The 22,246-nt window shown below is 38.0% G+C and overlaps 1 protein-coding gene and 1 non-coding gene across 2 annotated transcripts in view; both read right to left on the bottom strand.

The window, feature by feature from the left end:
* Cpa6 (carboxypeptidase A6) overlaps nt 1-22,246 on the bottom strand; it is a 330,677-nt gene that overhangs the window by 143,123 nt on the left and 165,308 nt on the right. The window lies entirely within an intron of this gene.
* Trnag-ucc (transfer RNA glycine (anticodon UCC)) lies at nt 70-143 on the bottom strand. The gene has a single exon. It is a non-coding gene; the product is annotated as a tRNA-Gly (tRNA).

The following is a 22,246-nucleotide window of genomic DNA, read 5'->3' as shown; positions in this document are numbered from 1 at the left end:
ATTTCTCAAATGCTTATAATATCAATCCCTCAGAGGTACTTTAGAGGTTGTGCTATTTTTTTTTTTTTCTTGTGGTGCTGGGGATTGAACCCAGGGCCTTCTGCTTGGAAGGCAAGCACTCTACCAACTGAGCTATATCCCCAGGCCTTGGTTGTGCTATTTTTGAGACACTAAAATGGAAAAAAAATTTCCTCTTGAGTTCCAATATTCAGAAGTGATGTGATATTCAATTCATGCATTCCTCCAATAAATATTTTACTATCTGAAAGCTTAAATAAAATGTGGCATTTTAGTTCCAAAGGAGAACTACTAAAAATAATAGAAGTAAATAACCACGAATGTCTTGGTTTTAAAATAACAACAAATACAGGGCTGTGACCAATTCGGGTCCCCAAAATATTGCTGAATAAACAGTACAGTTTGTTGTGATGGAAATAGTGATCTTCAAACCCGAATCCTCGGCTTGTGGCAAATTACGTTAGATTCCTGAAGGACGTGTATTTGTGTGTCTGTCTGCTTATCTATTATTGTGACATACTGTGGTAAAATAAATAAATGTTTTAGGGTTCTGTAGAGAGAATTGATTAGATACATAGAGATATATGAAAAGAGGCTTATTAGGGGAATTGGCTCACATGATTATAGAGATAGAGAAGATCCACAATAGGCTGTCTGCAGACTGGAGAACCAGGGAGGCTGGAAACGGCTCAATCCAAGTTCAAAGGCCTTAGAACCGAAGAAGCCAATGGTATAACTGTCAGTCTGAGACAGAGGCCTGAGAGCCTAGTGGGTGAGTCCTAGAGAACAAAGGCTAGAAAATCTGTATTTCTGACATCCAATGGCAAAAGAAGAGCATCTGGCTCCAGAACAGAGAGACCTTGAATTTCCCCTTCTTTGTGCTTTTTATTCCATCCTGGTCCAGCTGATTGGTTAGTGCCTGCCCACATTGAGGGAGGGTCTTCCCCACTGACCCACCCACTCCTCTGGAAACACACCTGGGGCAGCCCCATCATTCTAGTCACAAGCAAAACCACCAGGTTTCAGCAGAAGAGAGATGGGTTCAGTGTCTACAGAAGCATTGAGAATAATTCATACTTCACCAGCTATCTGAGTATCCAGTAAGCCAGTCAAGTTGACATCCAAATGTAAGCAGCACAATAAGCATTTGTTCTTTGTTCAAAGTTCCTGGCACAGAGCTTCTCAAACCCTTGAAATTTACTGTGTTTTGTATGCTAATGAAATGACTCATGGAAGGAGGGGGGTGGATCCTCTGAGCTTCAAGTTGGGGGCCAGAAACCAGGAAAAACAACCACATGATTACAGGTTAGAACTTTCAGCCCCATCCTCTGACCTCTGAGAGAGGGAGAGGTGGTCAGAGATTGCATTCCATCACCAATGACCAAGGACTTAACCAGTCAGGTTTATATAGTAAAAACTATAAAAATCTCTCAGTGACAATGCTCAGGGAGCTTAGAGTTAGTGAACATCCTGAGGTGTCTGCAGGATGGCACACACTCAGGGGACGTGGAGACTCTACACACCTTCTCTTCATACCCTGTTAAAGGCATCTCTTTCATCTGGCTGTTACCAAAGTGTATTCCTTATAATAAACAGGTAATTGTAAATAAAGTGCTTTTCCTGGGTTCTGTGAGCCATTCTAGAAAATTATTGAATCTAGGGAGGGGGTCAAAGAAACCCTTGAATTGGCAGTCAGCTGGGCAGAAATGTGGCAACCTGGAAACCCCATTTGCAGCTGGTGTCTGTGCCAACTCTGAAATTAGTGTCACAATTGAATTTTTGGATGTGCAGCAGGTGTTGGGGAATTGCAGAACTGATGTGGGAAAATGACACATATTTGGTATTCAAGCAAAACCCACACTTGTTATATATTATGTTCACCCATTTTCCTGTTGTGTTCAGTATTGCTATTGGAATTGCTTTGGCCAAGGAAGTGTGAGGGGAAGTGTGAGTCCCCAGGTGGAGTCTTAAGCAACATATGATTCCCTCCCTGTCATTCTTCCATTTGCTGTGATAAGAAGCAATGTTTTAAACAGGCTGCTCCTTCAGCCTCAGTGCCAGAGTAAAGGCCATGCACAAGAGCAATGGATGGATCATGAATGATCTTCTTGTTAAGGTTTGAGTGTGACTGGTCTTCATAGCATAATTTGGCTTATTTTATTAGTTAAGGTTCAGTTGATAAGGCATAAAGAATTATTTGGGGGGCCGGAGCTTATGTGTTTGTGGGGGCTTGGAACAAGTCTAGAAAAGGATGTTTTATCTGATCTGGGGTTGGAACTGGAACCTCTGTAGGTGAGCAAATCTGGAGGAGGGGGAGGGGAGACAAAGTGCATTCCACCTATCTCACTGCCTCTCATTCTACCATGTGAGTACCAGCAGGAGGCACTGGCCTACATGCTTCAAAATTGCATGCATACCTACACAGAACTTGAAGAAGGGGAGTATGTGCCAGGAGGTCAGTGATCATGTGTGAGCTTCCGGTGCCTGCCTCCTGAATTAGACCTCACAGCAGACTGGCTGCTTCTTTACTTCCAGTTTCTCCTGGGCCCAATCCTGAGAACTGGGTGGGAATTCTTTTTTTTTTTTTTTTTTTTTGTGGTGCTGGGGATCGAACTCAGGGTCTTATGCTTGAGAGGCAAGCACTCTACCGACTGAGCTATATCCCCAGCCCGGGAATTCTTGAATAGCCCAGTTCCAGCTTAGCTAAATGGATACATACAAAAGCACCACTGCTATGAGCATGCTCCGGGGCTGTGAGGGTAGAGCTCAGCTCCTGAATCTCTATCTGGCTCAGACTTTGGTGAATCAAGTCTGTGACTGTCAAGTTCCTTTGGCTTTTTTTTTTTTTTTTTTTTTTTTTTTTTTTAAGCCCAAGACCCAGACAAGAGCAAGGTTGATGATCTGTTACTTAGGTATTTTGTCCTAGGATCATAAATGATATTGGCCCTTGAGATTATCACTTTGAGCTTAGGAGGAGAACAAGATCTTTTCCTTCTAAGGCCTGAAGCATATCTCTATGAAGCCACCTCTTTTCACAATTCCTCACACTAGTTCTTCCAGACTTTTCAGAGTAGGCGGAGAAAGGATAATTAAAAAGACCTTTCCTCCTGGTAAATTCAGTTTAAGGTTATTAATGCATCCAATTAACTTTATACCTCATTTCTTAAAGCATTTTAATCTAAGCATGTTTTGTAACATTATTTTATTTATTTATTTTCATGTGGTGCTTAGGATTGAACCCAGTGCCTCACATGTACTAGGCAAGAGCTCCACCACTGAGCCATAACCCCAGCCCTATACCTCTTTTCAGGGTATATTTTATCTTCAGTATACATAAAAGAATTCTTTGCCAGAGAGCAAAGACATTTGATAGAGACAAGAGATGAGGCTTGTGCACTATCAGAAGTTAGAGTATCCTGAATGCACATGATAAACTTTATCTCACTGATATTATCAGATTAACAGACACTTTACATGTTTTCTGTAAAAAAAAAAAAAAAAAAAAAATGGTTAGTGCCCAAGATTAGTTGGATAGTGGAAGCCTATAGATTATTGGCTACTGAACATGTGTGTACCTTAGGTCCCACCAGCTGAGCTGCATGATTACTAAGTCAGTCATGTCTGTTTCCAAACCTGTTTAAGTCTGTGGGGCACACATGAAAGTGATGCACACAGCTTTCATTTCACTCCTTAAACAGGAAGTTACTCTTCTACTACCCTATGCAACTGTGTGACTGCATCCGCTGGTTTCAGTTATAGCATCTGGAGTAAATTTGCAGGTTTTCTATCCTCTCGGAACTAGCGGCATTGTGTAGCTTCTGAGAGACCAGCATTATTTGGCCGGCAAGCTCCTCCATCCTCAGAGGTCTCATCTCAGCTGGGCAGGGTAAATGCTCAGAGCCCCTGGAATACTGGAATCAGTCAGGACCCCTCCTCAGGGGTGAATTCTGACTTTGCAGAAGCCTTCCTGCAAGTTTCTGAATTCTAATAATCTTATTCTCTTTGTTCATGAGCCTAGCTTTAAGTATGAAATAGATGGCAAACACTAGTTGAACTAAATTTTCAGAAGAAAGTAGGCTTCTACCCAAAGTTACTGAGCCTAGGGGTATATCACTTTCAATATCAGTTTTGTTATGATTAAGATTATCCATTCCTAGAAGTCAGAATGTTTGATCATATCACACTCCTGCTTAAAAACAAGTGTTCTTATGTCTTTCCATTGCTCTGAGAACAAAACCTCAGTTTTTATCCTACCCTCCAGAGATCTATGGGAGCTTGTCACTATCGTATCTCTCAGACCTTACTGCTCTCTCCCTTCTATTTATAGTAGCCCCCCTGTATCTGTGGTTTCACTTTCTGTGATTTCAATTACTTGAGGTCAACCATAGTTTGAAAATATTAAATAGAAAGTTCCAGAAATAATTCTTAAGCTTTAAATTGCTGTTCTGAGTAAGATGAAATCTTGCACCATCTCACTATGTCCCACCTGGGATGTGAATTATCTCTTTGTCCAGTGTATCTGCACCGTATACGCTACCTGAACATTAATCACTTAATGGCCATCATAATTATCAGGCAGACCGTTGCAGCATTTCCATGCTTGTGTTAAAATATCCCTTATTTTACTTAATAATGTTCCAAAGCACAAGAGTAGTGATGCTGGAAATTAGGATATGCCAAAGAAAAGCTGTAAGGTGTTGTTTTTAAGTGAAAGGGTAAAAGTTCTGGAATAGGGAAAGGAAAACAATTGTCCCTGAAGTTACTAAGATAGTCTGTAAAATATTGTTGTTAATCTCTTAGCACACATTATAAATTAAACTTTATTATAGGTATGTGGGTATAGAAAAAAACAGCATATGTAGGGTTTGGTGTTATCAGCAGTTTCAGATACTCACTGGGGATCTTGGAGCAAATCCCCCACAGATAAGGAAGACTCCTGGGTCACATTCCAGCCATGCTAGCTAGTATTTCCAGGTTAAAGCTAAGTTCAGCTAGGCAATTCTATCTTTGCACTTGCTATGATTTTTGCCTAGAATACTCAAATCAGTCTCTGCCTGGCTCATTTCTTATGCTTCGAGTTATAGCCTTATTATGATCTCTTTAAAGAGGCCTTTTCTGAACACCAAATAACTGTATTCTCTCTGTGTAATCCTATTTCTTTCAAGCATTTATCACAATCTGCAACTGATTTTCATCTCCACAATAAATTTTGAGAGCATCTCTCTTGCTATCTTGTTTACTATTCTATGCCTTTAAGTATTTATTGAACAAAGAATAAATTTATCTTCCAGTAGGTCTAAAATATGCAAATCAATGCAAACCGGCTACTTTTATTCTACTAAAGAATCCAGAAACACAGAGCACTTAAATATAAATATATAACTTCCATTGTTCTAGGCCCACCTAGACCAAATGGGTAATTGTTTTCACTGAATGGACCATTTATGTGCTATAGTAATTCATCTGAGAAAGGATTTGGCCAGAAGAAGGTTAAGCATAGTTTTGATTCAAGACACTGCCAATGCAAGACAGATACCATCAGCCTGAAAAAGGTTGTTAGAAAACATTCACTGATGTGTTTGACCCAGGAAAATGCACAAATCTTACGGGCTTATGGCTGGTCATCCTACCTGGTCAAACTCATCAGGAGCCCAAAAGGTGCCTATAAATAAGTTTTCAACACTGGTTCAAAAGGTAAAAGGTAAAATCTTGTCAAGTAAGCAAAAATTTAAGGCACACTGCAAGTGTCAATGAAATTTTCTTTTAACAAAGTCTTGTTAAATGGTATTGGCCCCAGAAGTTTTATCAATCTGTCTGATATTGACTCACATGGCTTTTCAAAATGCATCTGAGGTCCATATGAATCAGAAGGCTATTACAGTGCCATCATTCCAATGCTTGGAGTTAGATTTAATACATTCTGACTTTGGGGGAATTGCATTTCATGAGTCAGCTGAAATTTCCTTTCGCCCCATATATTGGTACATTCTTGTAATCCCATGACTACACTTAAAGAAACCACTGAATATTTACATTCATGAGATCTATAAAGATCAATATGAAATTTTATCTAGATTGTTCAGGGAATGATTATCTAACTGGTATATAATCCAGATCTTATTCTCCCTCTGAAGGCATTTATTAATCTTCCCTCTACCTCAGCATACATACACAGGAAGCTGGGTAGACAAAGGAACCAAGACCAGGGTCATCTGCAAATTCAGTCTCAAAACAATAGCACTTGCCTTTCCCCAACCCCTGCACTGCACTGATAAATATGCTACCTTCCATTTCCATCTAAATTCTGTCATTATAATTTTATAGGAAAAGGAGAACTGTCTTTGTCCATTGCCAATATTTTAAGTTCACTCAAGTTTCCCACATGTGAAGTTACAGACAAGCTTTCTTTCTTATATACTCTGTTTGTCGTTTTAAGGCCATGATGAATCTTAGTATAAATCTCTTCTATGTCACAGCTCGTCATCAAAGGTATCATGCTCTGAGGCATTCAGAGAAGGTGGTAAAGTGGGAAATATGTCTGTAGTCCCATAGACATGGGATTATATACTAATGCTTTCGATTGCTGATGTTTTGGACCAATAAAAGATAATCCAATTTCCCAGATGTACTTTTGGCAGGGCAATGATTACTAACTATTCTTCAATGAAATGGAGAGAATATTATAATTATGAAAGAAACACTGCTTCTCTAAAAGTGCTTGGTAGACTCTGTCACTGATGACATTTAGAATTACTAACCAGATTTACAGACTCCTTCAGTGGAACTGTTAAAGATTGGGTAAAAGGTGTCTCCCCACCCCTACCAATCCCTGGGTTAATTCAGAAATAATTTTGAGGTGAAATGATTTGATTATGAGAGCTGTAACCTGATCAGTCCATCCTAGTTTGAAAGGACTGATTGGGTGGTAACTGTAGGTAGGTGGAGCATGGTTGGAGGAAGTCTGTCACTGGAGGCGTGCCCTTGAAGAGTTCATCCTTCCTGTGGCCCCTTCCCTCTCTGCTTCTTTGATCTGAGCAGCTTTCCTCTGCCATACCATACCACCATAATGTTCTATTTCACCTTGGACCCAGAGCAATGGAATCAACCATCTATGGACTAAGACCTCTGAAACCATGAGACCCAAATTAATTTTTCTTCCTCTAAGTTATTCTTGTTGGGTATTTGGTTACAGTGACACAAAGTTGAGTAATGTAGGGACAGAGGTACACTTCTTCAAACTGGACATCTCAGACTCAGACTTCTTTTTCTATTTTTTTTTTTTTTTTTGTAATGGTGATTGAACTCAGAGGTGCTTTACCAATGAGCTATATCCCCAGACCTTTGTTTTTTTGAGACAAGGTCTTGCTAAGTTGCTTACGGTTTGCTAAGCTGCTGAGGCTGGCCTTGAATTTATGATCCTCCTGACTCACCTCTGGAGCTGGGATTACAGGCATGTACCACCATGCCCAGCCTGTCCTATTCTTTAGTACACATATGTGCTAGGAAGGAATATAAAGCTTTCAAAACCAGGAGTTCAGTCTTCTGCAAGTCCTTTGATCTTCACAGTGTGATAAGGGTCAACTGGGATCCCTGTAAATAGTGAAAGTCTTCATATAACACAGTAAACTATGTCATCAATAGCAGGGTGGAGAGAAGAGGCACAGGGTGAGGCAGCCTAGGATCACTGCTCAGCCTCATTCTCCCTTCTACCAGAAGAAACTGGGAAAGGGGACAACATGGTGGAATTGTGGGAAACTAAGGTTTGATTCCTTTTTAATTTGGGTATGGACACTATAAATGAGATTTTAGTGCTGATACGAAAGCCTTGTAAAAGGGCATCTAGACTGCCTCCTATTTTCCTTTCAAAGAAACTTCCCCCTGTTCTGTGAGTCAGCATCCTTATCCTACCCCTGCTTAGCTCCATCTCTATTCCTCTGTTCACCCAGACATTAACAATCAAACCATTTTCCCCACCAATGTTTAAAACAAATAATTATCATTTGGATTGTGAATGGAGTTTGGCATACCAAACATGATTATTCAAAATTACATTATAAACACATAAATGTGTAAGATTCTGTATAATCAGCCAAATAAAGAAACAACTTCTAAATCTCCACTTTTAAGACCCATTCTAATCCATCTTATATGGAACTGTCCAATTAATTATTCTATTACACCTTTAGTTTTTCTGATGTACCCCCAAATTTTTAAATACTACAAGTTACTTAGAAAATAAAGTCCAAAATTTTAATTTAGTTTAAAAAAATAAGACACCAGGAATGCCACTAGCATTGTTGAGGACACAAAATGAGGAATAGGACATTGTATACTTTCCAAGTGTTTTTCTGCCAAGCACTTAAAGAAAAAGCAACAGAGAAGGCTGACCTGGCAGGCACCTTCTCAATCAAATGATCACAGTGAACATCATCAGTCATGGTACACAATGGAACTTGTGCCACTTGATAGGATCAAGGAGAACATAGTATCATTCCCTGGTGTTCCTGCCAAAGAAGTATGACAAGATTCTGGTCACGAGGAAACATCAGACAAACCCAAACTAAGGCATTCTGTAAAATAACTGGCATGACATCTTCAAAAGTATCAAGGTCATGAAAGCCCAGCAAAGACTGAGGGAAACTAAAGAGATATGACAACTTAGTCCAACTGTGTGATTCTGTACTAGCTGCTTTTACCATAAGGACCATGATAGGGAGATCTGGTGAAAGTGGAGCAGGGTCTAAGGATTATGTATCAATGTTAACTTCTGATATTTAAGGTCCTAATGTGGTTATTAGAAAAATGGCCTTGTTTGAAGAAAATACTCTCTGAAGAATTAGTGTGAAGGAGCAAGTGACTTTCAAGTGGTTTCAAAAAAGTTCTGTATACTATTCTCCCAAATTTTCTATATAATTAACATTGTTTCAAAACAAACAAAAAAAGTTATTGGGAAGATACACTATACTATTATGCTTCTTTTGTAGTGGTTCCTTAGAGTGAAGTGAGCAAGAATAGGATTTAGCACAGTTAGGGGTTAGAAAAGTTTTTATGGAGGAAATAGAATTTTGGGAGAATTTAGATATATAGAGTTGTCTAGAAGTTAGCTTTCTTATGACAAAAAGTAGTGTGTTCAAACACATTTGGTGCTTCTCTATTACCTGACAGATTAAACTTTGAACATGGAAATGGTCAGCAGAGTAGAAAAGTGGCTAAGATGAACACTGATATTAGACCAGGGTTCCAGTGCTGGTCTTTGTCTTTCATCGGCTACAAGAACTCTGACCATTTGAATTTGTTTCATCATCTGTTAAAGGGAAGGCAACTGATGTTGGTGTGTGAGAGAATTAGTGGTATTACATAAGTAAAGGGCTGGCATGGTTCCTATCACATGATATCAATAGCGATGATGATGATGACGATGATGATGATGACAAAGACATGACAACAGTGATGATCTGAAATACAATTTGGGAAGGCTGAGCGGCTAGGACACCCTTGGCAGATGAGAGTAACGAAGAGAACAGTAACACTTTTCTTCCAGTCATTACTCATGGAAGGACATGGACAGATGGGAGTTCATTAGGGTAAATTCTACAGCTTTAAAATAGGGAACTCGAGCTCAGGATGTTCCCTAGGAGGCTAAGTCTGCTCTGAGACTGAATCTCCAGCAGAGAGAAGAGCATTGCCCATATGATAAGCAGACCTGGAAGTTGCTGGCTCCTTGAAGGAGAGCTTTAAGTCTAATTCCTCCTGAGGCCCTTCAAACTTTATAAGTAGAATCGAGCACACAGCCATACTTTAAGGCTTATTTTGTTTTCTTTCCTTTTGTGTACCTTTATCCTTTCTTCTCCATGCCCCTTCTTCACTTACCATTTCACAAGTAGCCAGAGCCCTACATTTTGTGTATGTTTTGTTCAAGATCTGGGCCTTTTCCAGGCCTGAGGAAACATCTGGCCCAAGCACATGGCAAGTTATAGGAGGTTGAAAGCTTGAAGACTTGCCAGTGGCTCCTCTCAGACACTGTCACAAGTGCAGCTCTACCTATGGTTGGTGTTGTAGACTAAATTCTGTGACACCCCCACTACCATAATCGAATGTTGAAATCCTAATCCTGCATGTGATGGTATCAGGAGTGGGAACTTTGTGAGGGTGAGATCTTCATGAATTGCATTAATGCCCATGTAAAAGTGACTCCTGAGAGCACCTTTGTTCTTTCCATCATGGTTCTAGTCCGTGGTCTGTTGCTTTTGAGTCTGTGGCAAGGTGGCAAATCATGGTGGGGAGTGCCTGGAAGAGCAAAAACCATTCATCCCCCATGTCGAGGAAGTGAAAGAGAGAAGAGAAAGAGGAAAAGCCCACCATCCCACAATCCCTTTTGAGGGCATGTCCCCAGTGACCCAAAACCTCCCACTAAGCCTTAACTCTTAATAGTTCCACCTCTTCTCAATAGCATCACAGGCTGACAATCAAGCTTTTAATACATGAAACTTTCAGGGATCTTCCAGATCCAAACTGAGGATGCTTTCCCTCTAGACCTGTAATTTTGCATAAGTAGTCTGTGTCTTTCAAAGCTAATATTAACAGATTATCACCACATTCTGAGGCACCATTAGAATGATTTATCTACCTTCTTGCACTCCCATGACTAAAGCAATCATATTTTAGGTGGAAGGCTAGTCTGTATTTTGGGATGTGGAGTGTTTGCTGACAAGTCACCACTCCAATACTCTCATTGTGGAAGATGAGATCCAAATACACTTCCACAGAAAGTAAGTAAGGAGGTTCTGGGTCAGGGACTGGACTTGGCATGTGTTGTTCACAGCTCTGTCTCTAGTATTTAGAAGAATATCTGCTATATGGTGGAGCCTAGCATTGCCTGAATGACATGACTGCCCCAGAAGAGTTTACCATCTTGTTGCTGAGAGAAAATATATGCATAGGAAACAGAAAGCACCATGCAATTAGTCGCTGATTCTAGGAGTCAGTTTGACATCTCCTGGAGAGGTGCAAACCCAGATTTTTCTCCTGATTCTCTACCTGTGACTTGTTTTGTTTTTGTTTTTATGAGTCTGTACTTCTATTTCTTACACTTGGATGTAACTGAGCAGCAGTCATTAAGGCTATTGCTTGACATTTTTTTTTTTTAGTGTTTTGTAGATAAAGGCTGCATCTAAGGCGTTACTTAATTCATGTCTTTGACTTGTGCTTCAAGAATATATCTTACAAAACTGAATGTTCTCTACATAGATGAGTTTTCAAGGTCACAGGAAGAGTGGCACAGAATTGGATCAAAGGCACAGAATACCCTATGAGGATTGTCACATAAGTACAATGGTTCTATCTGTCACTGTCCAGTAAAAGAGAAAAATTTGTTTCCAGTCACTATTCCTGCATAAAGTGAATTTTCTAATGTAAGAAAAGTTACCTCAGCTCATTTTACACAATAAGTGTAAGGTCTATTTTTTTTAATTAGGGGTTAAAATTGCCAATAAAATTCTGTGGTTTCTTTATATGTAAAACAATTCATAATGGGACAATGTGCCTGTCCTAATTAAACCATGATCAGAATAACCAGCTACGAACAACACAGGGTAATACTGCCCTTATGACAAATGATCCTTATGAAAGGAATTTTGACTCAATGTCAAAAAATATTTAGAGAGATGAATTGAGAAGAACAATGTGGTCTTCTAAATCATTTAGTTTTAACATTTAGTCAGATCAGTTATGCCACCTGAATTAAAGCTAGAAATGTATATCAAAATCAGCATGACCCCAAAACCAATATGTTGGATAATGGAGAGCAGGTGGGACACAATTAGAGACACAGATCTAAAAAGATCTGGGACTAGGCTATGGTGGGTTTTTTGTTTGTTTGTTTGTTTATTTTTATTTTTTTATTTTTTTAAGAATTCTGCTCTGTTATTAGGTATGCCATAAACCACTGCAGAATCCTCTCCAACATCCAGATAGAGACACTGGATGGTGTGTGAACACTTCAAAGGGGGAAAGCTAGAAGGATAATGGGACACAGAAAATCAAAAACAACAAGGAATGTTCTGTGAGCAGTATATGATTAAAACCCCCCACGTGGATCTGGTAGAGTGTGCTTATTTCTGAAAATAACACTCTTTGAAGTCTGTTCTTCTAGGCAGACCTCTGGTAGGCTAAGGACCTCTCTTACCACTGACATGATAGATCAAAGGAAGTACCTTGCACTGTGCACGAGGTGTCCAACTAGCATAAGCTACAACAGAATAAAGAAAGAGAGTGGCTAATGGACATGTGATCAGAGTCACCCTCACAAAAGTATCCCTTTGTCTTGGTTCTCAAAGGATAAGCGACTTTGAAAAAGACCTTCAGCGCTTAGCTTTTCCCAAAAGAAAATTGAACAAACAAGTCAATAACTAGTACTGATCAATAACTTGGGTCTCCTCTTAAAAATGTGACTTGATTTGTAATGCAAGTTGTCTCAGGCATCCTGAGTCTCAGGAAGAGGAAGTCTATCTCCCAGATACCATCTTTACCTAGACAAAATTTTCACCTTGTGTGTCACCTTGGAGAATGCCTTCAAGCATGTATTTGGATAACGAGGGTTATCACGAAAAGTGAACATATCCTTTACTATTGCCAACTTTCAGAGAGAATTTCTCTCTTGAAAAGAAGGGAAAATTCTTTAATTTTTTTGATAGACACCTCAATGGATTCTGAAGACATTTCTGAGACAAAAGTAAATCCTCACCTCTGGATACAGCCAATCCTCCAGAATTATCTTCTTCGGCATTCTCTTCTTTCCCCACTGATGCTTCAATACTATGACTCTACTTTGCTTGCAGAAGAGCATCTTCCTCCAAATACAATGCCGTTTGGATATGCCACCATCTGTCCTCACTCACTGCTGCCCCCTGTGACCTTGCAGTCACTTTCCCCATGCATTCTGGGGTGGGCACTTCCTCAGTCTAAGGACAATGCCCCACCTTCAGGCAACACCCTAGAAGTTGTCAAAGCTTGTATTTGACACCTAAATCTCCACATCTCAACTACAGAGGAGTGAATTTCCATTTCGCTTCAGCTCTTCTTTAAGGAAAACATCTTGTGTCACCTCTGAAATCTTAAATTCCAACTTTCCACTATGGGACCACAATCTCCTGGTCATGTTTTTGCCTTTCTGACTTTTAATCTCATTTAGATATCGTGTCCCTAGGGTCTTTTGCATTTTTTAGACTCCCAGTTCCCCCTTAGGATTTCTTCTCTCTATACCCAAACTGGCCATGGTGGTTGTTAACACTTAGAATAATCTCACCATCTAAGACATGCTGTTATATAACCAAATCCCAACCCTAGATCAATGTTCTAAGTTGCCTTCTCCATCCTATGTCCAGAGAAAAGAGTGCTAGAGAAACACAGGGGATACATAGATTGGTTGCACCCTAACCTCAGCAGGATGCTCAATGCTTCACATTAATCTTTCATATTCACATACTGGAGAGAATCATATAGATGCTCCCAAATTCCAGAAAGGCACAAGTTTGTTCATTATACAGAATGACCACTGTTTGGAATAGAAGGGTGGTCACTACATAGGTTATTTAACAACCTACACAGTCCTCTCAAGGTATGTGGGGGTGGGAGGTAGTTCCCAATAGCCTTTGGATATCAAAATCCTCAGATGCTCAAGTCCCTTATAAAAAATGAAATAAAAGGGAATAATATTTGCATGTAACTTATGCATATTCTCCTGTATAGATGATTATCTAACATAATTCAAATGCTATGGGAATAGTCATTATACTGTATTGTTTAGGTAATAATGATAAGCAAAATAGTCTGTACACATTCAATATAAACACAATGTTTTTTTTAATATTTTCTACCTACCACTGGTTGAATCCACAGATGTGGAACCTACAGATATGGAGGGTCAACTGTTCTGTGACCTGGCATGAGTCAGGGTAAGTTAGACACCCTGCACTAGCAATTTGAACTGCAAGAATGCAAACAATTTACCAGCTGGTACCCAAAGAGAGTGAAAGAGGAACAGTCACATAGAAAGTAGGAGAATCACAATAATAGTAGAGAATTTCTTCTACTCACCTTTATTCATAAACATGTTAATGTTTGTTATTTTGACAACAGGCAAGGTGAGCGGACATACTTGTGTGACACCTCTTTTATGCTGGATATCAGATGGATGGGCCTGGTCAGGGCAGATCCAGGTCTTGAGAGACCTGAAACTCATTCTTTTTGGGGAATGTCCTCTTAAAAGAATACACCATTAACATAGGCACAAATCACTGTATTGAGCTACACAATTGTGTTATCAAATTACTCTTACATAGAAATTATTGATTTATCAAAGAATAGATATAGGCTATTTGCCACAACATAGTTTCTTCTGGACATTTGACTCAGTTAGGGGCAGTTTTGCAAAGCATTTTGTCTGGTACCACCAGACTTAGGCCAAGATATGCTAGGTACACACTAAGATTTGATAGGTTACATTGGGATGCATAAAACATATGACCTTTCATACAGATACACAGACTCTTTATAGAAGTGTTACAGGCTTATGCTCTAAAAACACAAATTCTAAAAACAGAAATGTTATTTGATATGATTCCCATTAAATTATATGGTACATTTATAATTGAATGTGCTTCACTTTTAAGCATATTCTTTTTTTATATTTTTATTTGTAGATGGACACAATGCCTTTTTTAAATTATTTTATTTATTTGGTGGTGCTGAGAATTGAACCCAGTGCCTTACAAGTGCCAGGCAAGTGCTCTACTTCTAAGCTACAACCCCAGCCCTTAAGCATATTCTTGATAGCAGAGGATGTCCAAGATGGAGATGAGAAACATAACTTTTGCTTAGAATTATACAGACCTGCTAATACACAGTACCCATTACAGAGTAACTTCTGTAGGAAGTAAATGGAGATGCTGGTCTCAACTGGAAATAAAGGAAAACAAGAGACAAGGGAGAAGCTGTTGACTAAATAAAGCAATAATGATCACTCCACAAGAGAGCAACTTAATCCCTGGAGAAACCAACGCCATTTAAACAATATGAATGAGTAGTACCTGTGTGTCAGTTAGAACCAACCTAGACTGTTTACAACCCAGGGCTGTCTTTCAACCTCAAACCTCTGGCTAATAAGACATCTCAGGCCAAGTGGGATAAATGTACTGCAGCCACAAACTGTTCACCTAGTACATGTTTGGGGCTCAGAAAATGATACCCCAAAGTGAAGGCCTCAGAAGCAAAGTTTCTCTATGACCATCTACCCTCCTATCTCTCATCTCTTATTCTCTCTCCCTCAAGTCACAGAAACTAGAATTCCTTGTCCCTAAGGCAGGTTATAGAAACTAGAACCCCTTTTCCCAAAGCCAGTCATAAAACCTAAACCTATTGCTCTAACTTTCCCTTCCCTTTTTTGTGTAAGAACTAGCCATAAAAAAATTCTTTTTTTAAAAACTATTTTTTTGGTTGCTGATGGACCTTTATTTTATTCATTTATTTATTTGCTGTGTTGAGGATGGAATCCAGTGCCTCACACAAGCCAGGCAAGTGCTCTAGCACTAAGCCACAACTCTAGTCCCATAAAGAAATTCTTTGACCACCTTATTTGATTGTAGATCATTAGATCCACACTCCAGGAAGGATCCTGCCCTATATCCAGAAGGAAGGAATGCTGCACAGAAAGACCAAGAAGAATTTAAACAGGACTTGCTGAGTTCCCCCTCAGTTCACTGTTAGATAAACTTTTTTGTTCTATCACATTTCTACACAATGTCCCTCTTCCATCTACCCTAAGCATAAAACATGGATAGTTTACACTGGTCTTTAGGTCTTCCATCTGAAGTCTCTTGCATCACCTAAAACTATAATCAAATAAATTTGTTTTGTGACTTTTCTCCTGTGAAAGTGTCAACTGCCAGTTGATTTCAGCAGACTTGAATAGCAAACTTATCTGAACTCCCATATGATATCAACAGGGAAAGTTCGAACTTCTATACATCCACTCACTGAGATGATAAAATTGTTTCCTTAGAACAGGGATTGGCAAACTTTCTCTGTAAGGGACCAAACAATATATATTTCAGGTTTTGTGAGCCATATGGCCTCTCTGCCACTATTCAACTCTGACACTGTAAAAGCAGCCATAGAGAAAATGACCATAAGTGTGGGTGGCTGAGTTCCAATAAGACTCTATTTATGGAGACTGGAATTTGAATTACCTATAATCATTATGTGTTACACAATATTATTCTTGATTTTTTAATGATTAAAGAATATTTAAAAATATTTTTAGTTTGAAGGCTATAAAAAAACAGGTGGCAGGACAGATGGCCTGGACTGTTTTTTGCTGACCCCTGAACTAAAAATTATGCTGAGAAAAGATATGGGATTAAGCTGGTGGCAGGTTTAGGCAAACACCACTTTTGTACTACATTTCTATGTGGAGGATATCTCTCAAGTTACACATAGTAATGTGTATCCGTTATTTGGTAGGTACAAGTTGAAGATCTAAAATGCATTATGTAGATCTCTGTCCTTAGAGTGCTCAAATACAACATTATCCACTTTCCCTACCCGTGACTTTTGATCAACTGTTGGTGATTTAGCTTGGTTTGGCTACTGGACTGATTAAGAGCATATTTTATAGAGAAACAAGTACCAATGCAACATTATGGGCACAACCTAATTTGGCACAATCTTATTGGCAGTGCCCTGATTATCGAGGCAGACTGGCCACCCCCGATGTCTATATTTGATGTGTTCTTGCTGCCACTGTGCTCCTTATGGGAATGAATTTTGAAGTTCAAGGAGCTTTTGCACAAAAAAGGATTAGTTCTAGTTTCTTGCATTTTAAAGAAACGTCAATTTAGTAATAATTAAAATCATTTACATAATTAAAAATGTTATACATAATTAAAAACATTTTCATTTACTTTTAAGTTCAGCACACAAATCTTATTCCATTTTCAAATCTGTGTCTAAAATAAGAATTTTACTTTCCCTTACTCTTTAATGTTTGATTAATTTAAATTGCACAGGATAAACATTCTCAAATAATCAGACATTAGTTTATCCAATTCCCTTAAACATTTTACATTGCATTTATAAATTTATTCAGTGAATTTTATTGCAAATGCCTAACCAGGCAAACTTGCCACTTGAACAATAAAGACTCTATGTATTTAAACAACATAAATTAAGCTTAAGTACGTAGAAACTCTCAAGCTTTTTCTAGGTATTCCATTGTTGTTTACAAGTATAAATTCTCTTCTAACTTTCATATTAAAATCACAGGTTTATAATCATACATTTTAAAATGCAATTTCCACTACTCCATCAGATTCTTTGTCACATCAAATTCTCTTAAATATTACAACATAATAAATACCAAATAGAGATTGTTCCAATGTAAAGCCTATATCTAAATTTAATCCCTCAAATACAAACATATGGATTGAATACCTTTATTAATTCTTCATGTTAAACATTCTGAGGTAGAAAGACCTTGCCTTTAAAATCAACGTTTAGCGTACAACCTAGATTCAAATTTGTCCTGCTGACTATTTTTGTATTGCTCCAAGCTAAAAATGGTTTTTACATCTTTAAATAGTTGGGAAACAAAAATAAAAGAATATTTCAGCTTTCATAAATAAAGTTTTATAGGAACACAGCTACATTTGTTTGTTTAAATATTGCCTATGGCTGCTTTTGGGTTACAGTGTAGGAACTGAGTGGTTAAGACAGAAACCATATGGCCCTTGAACCTAAAATATTTACTCTGGCCCTTTATAGAAAGTTTGATGACCCCCTTTTTATTTAGACTATACAAGCCATGTTGTGGTTGAACTTCAAAAACCTAAATAAAAGATTATGGTAACAGAGAGTTTTGCCTAAAGGGCATTTGGGAGCCACTGGCAAAGAGCCTCTTTTGAAAGGTTCTTTACTATCTTCCCTCCTCCAGTTACCCAGAGAACAACTAACAACAAAGACTGAGGACAGGAAAGAAGGGAAGAGAAAGGGAAGAAAACCTTTTTTGTGTATGTAAGGACAGAACACTTTGCCCTACCACACCTACCAACTAGGATACAAGTGACACACATCTGAGCAGTCCCTGGGGGCTTATTGGCAGCTGCTGAGCTGCAGGGTGCTATACTCAGGAGGAAGTGTAGAAACTGATTGTCCTGATGCTTCTGCAACCAACACGTGCTGAGGTAAAACCACTGAGATGAGAATAGAAAAAATTCTGACCCTTAGGTTGCCATTAGACTTGCCTTTCTGTAACTTCATGAAGAGAAGCACTGTAATGACTCCAGACTATTATTTAGGGTTCAGTTTTTCGATTCTACACACTGTAATGTCTTAAAACCAAAGAAAGCTACTTGAACTAGAAAGGAAAGGAGGTAAACTTAGGCTAGCAGAGGAAACAGGTACGGAAAGGAAAATTTAGCCTGAGGATTAAAATATACGCAGTCCCTAATACTACATTGAAATTGCAGCAGGAATTGTGCAGCCCCTTCATTGTTTACTTCAATAATACTTTATAAATTGCTCTATTTAAAAGAAGAGAAAGACTCAATGAGTGGACAACACAAAATGCTTTGAACTAGAAAATTATTCTCCAACAAAAATAAAGGTTATCAAGTGTTTCTTGCATTCTGAGTTTTCACTTTGGCTCAGGCCCTAGGTATCATTTGTTTGTCAAGAACATGAATGACAGGGTAACATTACAAATTGATGTTTGGATGCCATAACTATTGGAACTGTTTTTTTATTTTTATTTTTTCTCTTTTCTTCTTTTCAGGTACTAAGGATTGAATTGAGGGGTGCTTAACTATTGAGCTCCATGCCTAGCATGCCTAGTCCTTTTTATTTTTTGAGACAGGATCCCGCTAAATTGCTGAAGGCCTTGCTAAGTTTCTGAGGCTGGCTTTGAACTTGCAATCCTCCTGCCTCAGCCTCCTAAGCTGGGATTACAGGTGTGTGGCACTGTGCCTGGCACTATTGGGATTTTTACAAAGAACTTTCAGGTATGGTAGCAAGGAATACAGCAGTCTTGTAATGTTTCAAACATTTACTTCAAAATTTCTGTAAATCAATTCATGTTTCAAAAAGGATTTGATCAAGACCCATTTAACAATTGGCTCTAGGAAGCATACCGCCTCCTGTTTAAAAGGACTTTGTATGAATGAAATAATTCATTTGCTAATGAACAGCACCTCTCATTGAAAGAGGGCTTCAAAAGCTTCTAGATGAAGGCTTAGAGGAGTGAACACAGACATTTAATATCAAAGTGAGGCATGTGGGGCCACAGTTTACAGAAAATCAGATCTGTAGACCTCTGAGAATAGCTCCTTGGAGGAGTGAGACAGGCTTTCTTCTGGGGGACAGATAAGCCTTTTCTGAACCTCACATCTGTCTAACTTTGTGAGCTCCTTCAGGAGTTTGAGGGGCCACTTCATCATTTTTATGTGGTATATGATAACAAGAAGATGATACAGACTTGTCAAGTTTTAAAAACATTTTTGCTATAAAAAAATCACAGCAAAACAAGTGTACAGCTTAAAGAATTATTACACAGTAAAAAGCTGTGTAACAGTACTGTACTGCCAAGAAACAATACCTCCCTCAAAAGCTTCCCATTGCCCTTCCTCCCAGGCAGACCGTCCTTTTTCTCGCACAGAGGAGATCATTCTCCTGATTTTTATAATTATCACTTTTTCTTTTTCTTTGTAGGTTTGCTCCTTAGGAAGAGATTTCTAACTTTTTTCTGACTCTTTTCCTTAAGTGTTTCTTTTGCTGATGAACTCGTAGTTCTGTGTGAACATGTCTTTATGTCACCCTCATTCTTGATATTTTTTCTGAGTATATTCTTAAAAATTGACATTATTGCAATTGCTCTTATTATTTTGCAATTGAGCTATAATTCCGCTGACTTCTAGCTTCCATTGCTTCTACTGAAAAATTAACTGTTTGCTCATTAAATGAAAATGATTTACATAAAATAAAATGGTTTGCTCCATTAAATGAAAATAAATTACATTACCATTACATTCTTGTTACTCCTTTCCTACCTTAATTTTTTTTAAATTATACAAAACTTTGGTGTGACTTTCTTCAACTCTACTTTGGGATTTTAAGTTGCACACAGGAGCTCTAGTTACTTTATGTCTTGATGACTACAACCTTGAGCTATAATGCTATCATTGCTCCAGAATATATTGAGTCATTTTCCCTGCATATTCTAGCAAATTATAAATAGAAAAATCATTGCAACTGGCCCCTATCCCTAGGACTGTGCTTTTTTTGATATTATCTTAAGAGAAACAAGATATATTCTGACTAGGATGAAGTCATCTTTGTTGTAACCCAAAAGTATGCTCCTCCTTCTGACCCAAGTTGTGGGGAGTCAACATACTCAGGACCATGCCTCCATTGGTAAGTTTCCAATAATTGCACTCTGTCTTCATCTCTTTCTTTTATTTCACAGCACCTTGGGGCTGATCCTCATATACTAGAACTGGGTTGTTCTGGAATATCCTATACAACATTAGGTTATATTTTCTAAAATCAAGAATATTCTCTTATATAACCATAGTACAATCATAAAAGTAAAAAAAAAAAATCTACTCAATGTTCTCTGTTCTAAAGACCTTATTCAGATTTTTACAAATTATCCCACTATGTCTTTATTTTCTAATCCAGATCACAATTTCATTTAGTTGATCTTTCTCCTTTGTCTTTAACTTGGAACAGTTTCTCAGTCTGTCTTTATCTATCATCGCCTTGACATTTTGGAAGAATCTTGGTGTTAATAATATTGTCTTATGATTAGATTCTGATTAAGTATTTTTGGCAAGAGCATTAGAGAAATGATGTTTTATACTTCTAAGTGTATTACTTCAAGAGGCACAGGATGTTGACGCATTCTGTCACTGGTAATGTTAACTTTGATGACTTGGTTAATGCAATGTCTGATTTTTCCACTGACAATTTATTTACCATTTTGCATTTATAATTAATAAATATCTGATGGGAGCATGACTTGCAACTATACGTGACATCTTGAAACACTGCTTTTCCTTCCTCCTTCTGGGATTTCAATTAATTATGTTGGGTCTGTTCATGGCATCCTGTGTATCTCTTACCCTGCATTTTATATTTTGATTAAGTAATGCTTCTTTGTGGATATTTTCCTGTCCTTCATTTCACCAATTCTCTCTTCAGGTATGTCTAATCTGTTAAACTAATCCACTAAATTCTCAAGTCTTTTTTTTTCAGTTTTATGTTTTCTGTTTTTTATTCTGCAATATCACTTTATGTAGGTTTTGTTTTCTTTCTGCCATTCTTAGAGCCGGAGTTTTTATCTCTAGGAGTGCAGTAAGCTCAAGTGCTGTCCTTTGTCTGGTAATTGCACTGATTGGATCCAGGTAGAACTATTTTCATTCCTTTGTTCTAGTTCCTTTTCAAGTTGTCTTTTTGTCTTATGTATTTGACCCTCTTTGATAATTTTTGGACATCACCACTTAAAAGTTATTTGTGGAAATAATATGAGAGTCACCATGGTGTTATTTTTTAGAGAAGATTTTTGTTTGTTTTCTGTGACTACTAGCTATCTAAGATCACCTTAACCCCATTTCAGGACATGGGAGTCTTCTGCACCACTGGGATGTTTTAAAGCAGCGCTACTTATATCTGGTTCACCTTTACTAAGAGGGTCTTTTAAATGTCATCAAATGCTGCAGAGCAAAAGTAGCTACAACTTTAGATTATCTGGCCTTTCATCAAATAATTTCTTACCATTTTGTTTGCTTTTTGACATTTTTAGGAAAATGTCTACTTTTAATGTAGTTTTAATTATCTTAAATAGAAATGTTGGCTTAAATGATTTACATTACTCAAGTAGTATTTATTAGATTAAATTTTTTATTCTATATCAGAATGTTAAAATTTATAAAAAAATTAATTGTAAGTTCAATTCTGGGTAATATGAGGAAAAAACTTTTTTTTTCTTTTTCTTTTTTTTTTTTTTTTTTGCAGTGCTGGGTATGAGCCCAGGGCTTTGTACTTGCAAGGCAAGCACTCTATCACCTGACCTATATCCCCAGTCCAAGAAAAAACTTTTCTATTGAGCAAGTAATAAATATTTCTTAAGGTAGGGCAACGGAATTTGTTGACATACATTTTAATACAACATATTTTTTTT

Source organism: Sciurus carolinensis, chromosome 1, assembly GCF_902686445.1.
Source record: "Sciurus carolinensis chromosome 1, mSciCar1.2, whole genome shotgun sequence".
NCBI classification, from domain to species: Eukaryota; Metazoa; Chordata; class Mammalia; order Rodentia; family Sciuridae; genus Sciurus; species Sciurus carolinensis.
Note: the sequence above shows the minus strand (reverse complement) of the source record. Positions and strands in the feature narration are given on the sequence as shown.